The sequence below is a fragment of the Salmo salar genome, chromosome 05, assembly GCF_965601325.2.
Source record: "Salmo salar chromosome 05, fSalSal1, whole genome shotgun sequence".
NCBI lineage: Eukaryota > Metazoa > Chordata > Actinopteri > Salmoniformes > Salmonidae > Salmo > Salmo salar.
Window position 1 is genome coordinate 48,772,920 of NC_138295.1, and position 9,727 is coordinate 48,782,646.

Here is a 9,727-nt window from a genome sequence, read left to right on the forward strand (position 1 = left end):
GAGTCGTCACATGCACGCGTGCACCAGTGTCATTGTTCTCAGAAGGACCACTCTCCAAAACCCCTACTGTTTTTCGCCCAGGGACTGCAGAGTTATCATTCCACGTTATGGCGCCTTCTGAGAGCCAATTAAAGCCTTAGAAAATGTCACGTTACAGCAGAGATCCTGTATTTTCGACAAAGAGGCTACAGAAGGCCAAGAAATGGTCAGACAGGGCACTTTCTGTATACAATCTTCTGCCATATGAGTTCTGTTATACTCACAGACACCATTCAAACAGTTTTAGAAACTTTAGGGTGTTTTCTATCCAAATCTACTAATTATATGCATATTCTAGTTTCTGGGCAGGAGTAATAACCAGATTAAATCGGGTACGTTTTTTATCCGGCCGTGAAAATACTGCCCCCTATCCCAAACAGGTTAACCACTAGTCTACCTGCCGCCCCACCACCATGCCCTTCACAGCTTTCATTCCCAGCAGGGAAAATGGTTTGAAGTGACATCATTACAATCAGAAACCGGTCGATATGTAATTTCAACCCATTTTGGGTTAGTACTGTAATAAGTTGTTTATAAATCATGTATAAGACCTTTTTGTAACTTTCAGGCTCAATTTCACTGGCTTCTCTTAGAGAAGACTCATGAAAATACTCCGTTTCTGGTTCTTTAAGTTTCTGATCCTGGTCGGCTTCACTGTGGGAGTCTTCTTCATCCCGGATGGAACCTTCCATACAGGTACTGTGATGATCACAGTTAAACTTTAAATGACTGTCAAGTTACTTCTGACAGTACTGGCGTAATCATTGGCTAATGACTAAGACTTTGTGAGAAACATGCATTGGTGAAAAACTTTTTCCCTCTGAAAGATCCTCAACCTATAGCAATTGCATTATTATAAGTAAAGTATGCTGTTTATGCTCTTGTGAACAAACACAATCAGACAAATCAAAAAAATTGCCTTTAAGGGCTCACCAAACCTGATATTTATCTTATAGCCATTACATGGAAGTAATCAAAGAAGCCAATGTATTTCTGTTGAACTAGCATATTATTTACTGCAAGAAAGAAACCAATTACTTTTTTATATGGTCTGCACTGTGTTTATATAAACTAAAGTAGGACATCCCTCACTTATTTATCCTATTTATTACCAAGCTGAAAATTATAATGCATTCGAATATAACCACACGATATTTGATAAAGGAAGTAGGAGAGGGAAAGTAATTTTACTCTGAATATGCCAGAAGTGAACCTATAGGCAAAGCACAATAGCGACACTGTTATACACTATATATACAAAAGTATGTGGACACCCCTTCAAAATAGTGGATTCGGCTATTTCAGCCACACCCATTGTTGAAAGGTCTGTAAAATTGAGCACACAGCTATGCAATCTCCATAGACAAAGATTGGCAGTAGAATGGCCTTACTGAAGAGCTCAGTGACTTTCAACATGGCACCGTTATAGGATGCCACCTTTCCAACAAGTCAGTTCGTCAAATTTCTGCACTGCTTAGAGCTGCCCTGGTCAACTGTAAGTGTTGTTATTGTGAAGTGGAAACATCTAGGAGCAACAACGGCTCAGCCGTGAAGTGGTAGGACACACGCTCACAGAACGGGACCGCCGAGTGCTGAAGCGATTTAAAAAATGGTCTGTCCGCAGTGGCAACACTCACTACCGAGTTCCAAACTGCCTATGGAAGCAATGTCAGCACAAGAACTGTTCGTCGGAAACTTCATGAAATGGGTTTCCATGGCCTAATATCACCATGCGCAATGCCAAACATGGGCTGAAGTGGTGTAAAGCTTGCCGCCATTGGACTCTGGAGCAGTGGAAACCCATTCTCTGGAGTGATGAATCATGCTTCACCATCTGGCACTCCGGACAAACAAATCTGGGTTTGGAGGATGACAGAGGAACGCTACCTTCCCCAATGCATAGTGCCAACTGGTGGAGGAGAAATAATGATCTGGGACTGTTTTCATGGGTTCGGCTGGGACCCTTAGTTCCAGTGAAGGAAAATCTTAACGCTACAGCATACAATGGCATTCTAGACAATGCTGTGCCTCCAACATTGTGGCAACAGTTTGGGGAAGGCCCTTTCCTGTTTAACATGGCAATGCCCCCGTGCACAAAGCAAGTTCCATACAGAAATGGTTTGGAAGAACTTGACTGGCCAGCACAGAGCCCTGACCTCAACCCCATCATTGAACACCTTTGGGATGAATTGGAACACTGACTGCGAGCCAGTCCTAACCGCCTAACGTCAGTGCCCGACCTCACTAAAGCTCTTGTGGCTGAATAGAAGCAAGTCCCCGCAACAATGTTCCAACATCTAGTTGAAAGCCTTCCCAGAAGAGTGGAGGCTGTTATAGTAGCAAAGGGGGGACCAACACCTTATTAATTCCCATAATTTTGGAATGAGATGGTCGACGACCAGGTGTCCACATACTTTTGGTCATGTAGAGAATACTTTTATAAACAATGGAAAACTCACATTTCATCCCCTCACAATGCCCTAGTGTTAGTTAAACTTGATGTCAATCACCATTTCTGTCAATTCCATGCTATGGGATCCAGGAAGTGGGTTGTATTTATTTGTTTATTGATCAGTCTCTTTCCTCCCCACGGCTTTGGTGTTTATACTTGCGTACTATTGTTTGTACAGATGAGCGTGGTAACTTCAGCCATTTGGAAATTGCTCCTAAGGATGAACCAGACTTGTGGAGGTCTACAATTAGTTTTCTGAGGTCTTGGCTGATTTCTTTTGATTTTCCCATGATGTCAAGCAAAGAGGCACTGAGTTTGAAGGTAGGCCTTGAAATACATCCACAGGTACACCTCCAATTGACTCAAATGATGTCAATTAGCCTATCAGAAGCTTCTAAAGCCATGACATATTTTTCTGGAATTTACAAGCTGTTTAAAGGCACAGTCAACTTAGTGTATGTAAACTTTTGACCCACTGGAATTGTGATACAATGAATTATAGGTGAAATAATCTGTCTGTAAACAATTGTTGGAAAAGTTACTTGTGTCATGCACAAAGCATATGTCCTAACCGACTTGCCAAAATTATAGTTTGTTAACAAGAAATTTGTGGAGTGGTTGAAAAACAAGTTTTAATGACTCCAACATAAGTGTATGTAAACTTCCGACTTCAACTGTAGTACCTTAATTCTGCTCAAAAAGTGTTACTACCATGACTGTGTTTATTCTTCTAGAGCAGCAGGGTTCTTCAATCCTGCTCCTGGAGACCCACAGGCTGTGCATACATTAGTTCCAGCCATATACTAATATCTGATTTAACTAGCCAATCAACCAATCATCAACCCTTGATACGTTGAATGTGGTGTTAGTAGTAATGGACAGGAACAAAAACCTGCACACCTTGTGGCTCTCCAGGACCAGGATTGAAGAACAATGTTCTAAAGAAAACATAGAATGAGAATATGCATCTGAAGAGTATGGGGGTGTTCGTCATACATGACTGTTTTTACAGACCCTCTCCATGTTGCCCCTCTCTCCCTCAGGCCTGTTGTAGTTCACCTTCCTCCACTATGCACTGGCCTTCACCTCAGTGGTGCTGTTCTACATCTACTACACACAGCCTAAAGACTGCACCGAGCACAAGGTCTTCATCAGCCTCAACCTCATCTTCAATGTCATCATCTCCATCGTCTCCATCCTGCTCAAAGTACAGGTATTGTGGCGGTTTCATTGCCCACCTCAAAATAAGGAACAGTTTTAGCAATTATGTCAGTAATTATTGATACCATTTTTGGTAAGGGAATGCTTTTATTAGTCAGTTTTTGTTGATAACGGTGTTGACAATTGTGTGCATTGCATGATGATGAATTTGTTCCACTGCATACATGTTTACCAGTGCCTATGTTTTTGTGTGTCACAGGAAGCCCACGCCCAGTCTGGTCTGCTCCAGGCGTCTCATCTCCCTCTACACCATGTATGTCACCTGGTCACCCCATGACCAACAACCCAAGTGAGTCTCAGCCTCTTTCCCATTCCAGTTTCTACAGAGTTTCTGCAGTTGTTGTCATTGTATAAAGTTGTTTTTACTTTCTCCCTCCAGTTTATGTTTATATTTGCTTTCCAAACCACTGCAGCACTGAGTGTTGCCTACTGGTGAGTTTGGCAGACTTTGGAAGTTCACTCACCTTCCCCAACTCGTTACATTTACTAGGTCCTGGAGTTGTTAAGTCACATGGTCAGGAAAAACTCCTGGTCCTACTTATGGCCCATGCTTGTACTTGTGGTTGTAGTGGGTCAGTGGAAAAGCTCAGACATGTGTTGGAGTGTGTCTACAACAGTCTGCACTCAATTGTTGTAATTAACCTCTTGTCGGTCGCCTAGGATAGGGGGCGCTACAGCGATTTTTGAAATAAAATTGTGCCCATTTTAAAACGGCCTCCTACTCAAACTCAGAAGCTAGGATATGCATATAATTAATACTTGTGGATAGAAAACACCCTAAAGTTTCTAAAACTGTTTGAATGGTGTCTGTGAGTATAACAGAACTCATATGGCAGTCAAAACCCCGAGACCGATCGTAACAGGAAGTGGAATTCTGAATTGCGGACTCAACTTCATCATTTTGCCTATAAATCACACCATAAGCAATGGTTCATTGAGCACTTCCTATTGCTTCCACTAGATGTCCCCAGTCTTTACAAAGTGGTTTGAGTCTCCTACTGTGAAAACTGACTGAATGAGACGCTGTGGAAAGTGGTCACATGAGGAGGGCCATCACCATTATGACGCCGGCGCCCCTGGCTACCCTCCCCTTTTCGAAACGTTTAGAAAGACAATGCAATCGTCCCCCTTGAATCTTATTGGAGCTCTGGTTGAAAAAGGCCCTAAAGATTTATGTTATACAACGTTTGACATGTTTGAACGAACCTAAATAAAAAAAAAATGCATTTTATTGAAAGAGGAGTCCCGCGTCCGACGGAACTTTTGGAGCAGCCTTCAGACCGCGCTAACAAGAACAAGCTATTGGGACGTAAAGGATTAACTTTTTCGAACGAAAATACATTTGTTGTGGACCTGGGATTCCTGGAAGTGCTTTCTGATGAAGATAATCAAAGGTAAGGGATTATTGACAATAGTATACAAGAGTAGATTTGATATGCGATTGTTCCAAGATGGCGCTGACCTGTAACGGTAGCCTATTTTTCTGAGTATCACATCCCCTTGTATCGCAAAGTGTGATTACCCAGTAAAGTTCTTTTTAAATCTGGCATTACAGGTGCTTTCAAGAGATATTCATCTACAAATCTTAGAATGACAATATTACATTTTAAAAATGTTTTCGAATAGTAATTTAGTAAATTGTAGCGCTGTTTCACCGGATGCATTTGAGGGAAAATAGTTAGTCAACGTCACGCGCCGATGTAAAATGCTGTTTTTATATATAAATATGAACTTTATCGAACAAAAGAATGCATGTATTGTGTAACATGATGTCCTAGGAGTGTCATCTGATGAAGATTGTCAAAGGTTAGTGCTGCATTTAGCTGTTTTTTGGTTATTTGTGATGCATGTGGTTGGTCGGAAAATGGCTATGTGGCTACTTTTACGATATACTCCTCTAACATAATCTAATGTTTTGCTTTTTGAAAAAAATAATATTAAATTTTGTTACGCTAATGGCGATAGGATTTTTCGCTGGATGTCCGCTGGATGTCCGTCCCGCATACGGGACGAGCCCGACAAGAGTTAATAGACACTTGGCATATCTGTTGTGATAATAGGTTTAGAGTCTTGGCTGTTGCCTTCCTCAAGACTGCAGGTCTCTTTACGTGTTTTTTTCTTCCCCATAACTATCCTACATTCTATGGCTGATTTGCTGTGTCTGTCTCTCTCAGACCGTAAGTGTAACCCCAGCCTGCTGAGTCTGGTGTCAAATGTCAGCTCCAGCGAGCCCACACCCACCAGTGCCCCAGGACAGGTGCAGTGGTGGGATGCCCAGAGCATTGTGTGTTTGGTCATCTTCCTCTTCTGCACTCTCTATGCCAGGTAGCTAGCTACTCCAATTTGAATCCGTATCATGGCTGCTTATTTAATTGTCTGTTATGCTATGATCTTGATAGATCTCCCATGCTGACCCCTGGTCTCTCTCTTTTTGTATCTCTTTTTCTCTCCCCACCTCTCTCTCCCCTTCTCTCTTCTTTCTCCCTTTCTCTATGTCTGTCTCGTTCACATTTTCCATTCTCAGGTAGGGGAGGACGGTGTGCGACGGGCCGTGGATAATGAGGAGGAGGGGGTCACCTACACTTCCACTTCTGCCTGGCCTCCCTCTACATCATGATAACACTCACCAACTGGTACCAGTAAGTACAGCAACAGCTGACCATCAGAGCCACAGCTCTATAGAAATGTTAGAACATTTTACAATATTTCTAGGTGTCCTATTGGGTATGCTGTGTATGTATTCCTTGTCAGTTTGAAAGCCATGGGATCAGGAGGGATATTTCTTTGGGTGAATCTCAATAGCCTTTGTGTGAAAGCTATGCGAAAGCAAATCCCTGATAGGCAGCATTAATCCACCATATTGCTCTGACCTCTTCTGTGTTTTCAGATCAGTCTAAATGAACCCCTGTGCCGGACATCCAGCGAAAAATCATATCGCCATTAGCATAACAAAATGTAATAATAAAAAATTTAAAAAATTAAAATTATATCGTTTTATAGATACACCTCTCCTGAATCGAACCACGTTGTCCGATTTCAAAAAGGCTTTACAGCAAAAGCAAAACATTAGATTATGTTAGAGGAAAAGTAGCCACATAGCCATTTTCCGACCAACCACATGCATCACAAATAACCAAAAAACAGCTAAATGCAGCACTAACCTTTGACAATCTTCATCAGATGACACACCTAGGACATCATGTTACACAATACATGCATTCTTTTGTTCGATAAAGTTCATATTTATATATAAAAACAGCATTTTACATCGGTGCGTAACGTTGACCAACTATTTTCCCTCAAATGCATCCGATGAAACAGAGCTACAATTTACTAAATTACTATTCGAAAACATTTTTAAAATGTAATATTGTCATTCTAAGATTTATAGATGAATATCTCTTGAAAGCACCTGTAATGCCAGATTTAAAAATAACTTTACTGGGTAATCACACTTTGCGATAAAAGGGGATGCGATACTCAGAACAATAGGCTAGCAATAGCAATAGGCTAGCCATCTTGGAACAATCGCATATCACATCTAGTCTTGTATACTATTGTCAATAATCCCTTACCTTTGGTTGTCTTCATCAGAAAGCACTTCCAGAAATCCCAGGTCCACAACAAATGTATTTTCGTTCGAAAAAATGACTCCTTTATGTTCCAAGAGCTTGTTCTTGTTAGCGCGTCTGAAGGCTGATCCAAATGCTTCGTCGGCCACGGGACAGCCATTTCGAGAAAATGCATTTTTTCCCCATTTAGGTTCGTTCAAACATGTCAAACGTTGTATAACATAAATCTTCAGGGCGTTTTTCAACAAGAGAGCCAATAAGATTCGAGGGGGACGATTGCATTGTGTTTCAAAACGTTTCGAAAGGGGAGGGTAACCAGGGGCGCCGGCGTCATAATGGTGATGGCCCTCTCCGTGTGACCACGTTCCACAGCGTCTCATTCATTCAATTTTAACAGTAGAAGGCTCAAACCAATTTGTGAAGACTGGGGACATCTAGTGGAAGCAATAGGAAGTGCTCAATGAACCATAGCTCACGGTGTGATTAATAGGCAACGTGATGAAGTTGAGTTCGCAATTCAGAATTCCACTTCCTGTTTCCATCTGTCTCGGGGTTTTGACTGCCATATGAGTTCTGTTATACTCACAGACACCATTCAAACAGTTTTAGAAACTTTAGGGTGTTTTCTATCCACAAGTATTAATTATATGCATATCCTAGCTTCTGAGTTTGAGTAGGAGGCCGTTTAAAATGGGCACAAATTTTTTTCAAAAATCGCTTTAGCGCCCCCTATCCTAGGGGATCGCCAAGAGGTTTTAAGGGGATAAGAAAAGGATAGAAAGCCACTATAAAGATACACTCTTTAAACTGACACCTTCTCCCTTCATTCCTCAGGCCTGACACCACCAGCCAGGCCATGCAGAGCAGTATGCCAGCTGTGTAGGTAAAGATCAGCTCCAGTTGGCTGGGCCTGGGCCTCTACATCTGGACCCTGTTTCCCGACCGAGACTTCGGCTGAACAGCCCCCCATGGGGTCACCATGGGCTTGTAAGATGTTGTGTTGAAGTTTATTATTATTATAAAAAATATATATATATATATATATATACACACACGAGTCAGAATTTTTGCATTGGTTTCTGTTGGTGTGTTTAATCTTGTTTTGTTGGGTTTTGTTTTGATTTATGTTATTAAACATGTTAGGGTCTGAGAAATACCATATGTTGCCACGATGTTACTGAGTCTGATTAATAAACTGTCATTAGTGTACAGCTCTATAACAGTGCATTTCAAGAACGATATGTTGGTGTTTGATAATATTTATAATGGTTATAATTCAGTGGATATTGCGCTCAAATTTGATAATTATGAGTTCTTTGGCAATTCTTGCACATTTCATAATTTCATATTAGATTATTTACCTCTTAATGCATATGAAGTTTCCCAATGTGACAGAAATGAGATCAATGTGTTTAACTCGTGGTGAAAAGATTGGTGTGCTTAAGAGATGTGAAATGTTGCTTATGAGGTGAAATGTTGAAATTGGTGGTCTGTTGAAGAATCTTGACTGAACTATAGTAAAACAGTACAAACATTTGAGTATTGTGAATTAAATAGTTTAAAAGTTAAATTGAAGACAATAATTCAATTCTGATATACATTAAAGTGTACAAAACATTAGGAACACATTCCAAATATAGAGTTGCAACCCCTTTCACCCTCAGAACAGCCTCAATTGGACTCTACAAGGTGTTGAAAGCATTCCACAGGGATGCTGGCCCATGTTGACTCCAATGCTTCCCACAGTTGTGTCAAGTTGGCTGGATGTCATTTGGGTGATGGACCATTCTTGATACACACGGTGAACAGTTGAGCATGAAAAACCCAGCAGTGTTACAGTTCTTGACACTCAAACAGGTGCGCCTGGCACCTACTACCATACCCTGTTCAAAGGCACTTCAATCGTTTGTCTTGCCCGTTCACCTTCTGAATGGCACACACACACAATCCATGTCTCAATTGTCGCAAGGCTTAAAAATCCTTCTTTAACCTGTCTCCTCCCCTTAATCTACACTGATTGAAGTGGATTTAACAGGTGACATCAATAAGGGATCATAGCTTTCAGCTAGATTCACCTAGTCAGTCTGCCATGGAAACTCAGTGTATTGTACAGTATATGTTGCATGTGAGCGTAATGTATTATGCTTCATTACCCATACAGATGAATTAACCCAAGCATGATTTCAAGTGATGATCCTTCAGTATTGCATGAAGAATTATCAATGGTGTTTTTGAGAACAACAACATTGAGTGCCTTTTTATATTAATGCATTTCAAAAAGAACTACTTATAGATATAAATTCAAACCTGCATTAAAGTGGCTTCCACATTTTGTGTAAAATGATGGTGAGACAGTAGCATGTCACAAGGAGTGTCTCAGCTAATTTCATAGTTTGATTATAAAGGTACTGTATCTGCAAATTCTCTTTTCAAAAAAATCCTC

The 9,727-nt window shown here is 40.9% G+C and overlaps 1 pseudogene; it reads left to right on the top strand.

The window, feature by feature from the left end:
- The first annotated feature begins 641 nt into the window (after positions 1–641).
- On the top strand, positions 642–8,242 carry LOC106604988 (serine incorporator 2-like; annotated as a pseudogene).
- Positions 8,243–9,727: the final 1,485 nt, after the last annotated feature.